Below are 789 nucleotides of genomic sequence, written 5' to 3' on the forward strand. Positions count from 1 at the left end.
GGATCTAGAGAAGCCAGCAACAGAGTGCCTGGGCCTAGGGACGCAGAGGTGGATATCAGCAAGAGTGGAGACCAGGGACACCTGGGTTCAAATCCCAACACAGCCATGACTCTTGCATTGTGACCTTGGGGCGGTAACTTTCAGCCTCACCTGTCACCTATCTCACAGGGTTGTTTTGTAGATAAAATGGGGGGGGGGGGGAGTCATGGACGCCATCCTGAGATCCTCAGAAAAAAAGGTAGGCTTACAAATGCAACTCTTAATAAAATAATCTACCACACTGGGTTGTCGTTGTAAGGCCAATGCTGTGGTAATTGTTAGCACTACTGGACTAAGATTTGGGAAGTCGGGATTGTTCAAATGTCTGCTCAGCCATGAGGTTCACTGGGTGACCTTGGCCCAGTCACTGTTTCTCATCCTAGCCCACCTCACAGGGTTGTTGGGAGAGATAAGTGTGATATATTGAGCCCCTTTGGGGTGGGGTGGGGGAAGGTGGGATATAAATCTAAACAAATAAATAAATAAAATTTCGAGGGAGGGGCAATGGAGGGAGGAGCATTCCAGTCCTCCTGAGTTCCTTGGGGGGGGGGGGTGGAACAAAATAGCAAAATTTTAGGAAGCAGGCAACTAGCAGAAACGCAGCAGCAGGTGGAGCCGTCCGTCGCTAAAGATGCAGTTGGAGACGGGGCTTGACCTGTTGAGTTTTTGCCTGTTTAAAAGGACAGGAGCCCAGCTGGCGGCGTGTGTAAAAGAAAGAAGAGCGAGAGAGATGGTTTTGTTTGCTTTTTT

Source organism: Podarcis gaigeae, assembly GCF_964106915.1.
Source record: "Podarcis gaigeae genome assembly, chromosome: 13".
NCBI lineage: Eukaryota > Metazoa > Chordata > Lepidosauria > Squamata > Lacertidae > Podarcis > Podarcis gaigeae.